Here is a 360-nt window from a genome sequence, read left to right on the forward strand (position 1 = left end):
ATCGTCATCCTCTTCCACATTCTCATCCTCATCCTATCCTCATTCTCATTCTCGTCCCCATCCTTTCCTCTTCCTCATCCTCATCCTCATCCTCCTCCTCCTCTTCATCCTATCCTCATTCTCATCCTCCTGCTATCCTCATTCTCATCCTCCTCTTATCCTCATTCTCATCCTTATCCTCATTCTAACCTCATCCTCATTCTAACATCATCCTCATCCTCATCCTCATCCTCCTCCTCATCATATCCTGATCCTCTTCCTCATGCTATCCTTATTCTCATCCTCATCCTTAACCTCATCCTCTTCCACATTCTCATCCTCATCCTATCCTCATCCTCATCCTCATCCTCATCCTCATTC

Source organism: Lupinus angustifolius, chromosome LG04, assembly GCF_001865875.1.
Source record: "Lupinus angustifolius cultivar Tanjil chromosome LG04, LupAngTanjil_v1.0, whole genome shotgun sequence".
NCBI classification, from domain to species: Eukaryota; Viridiplantae; Streptophyta; class Magnoliopsida; order Fabales; family Fabaceae; genus Lupinus; species Lupinus angustifolius.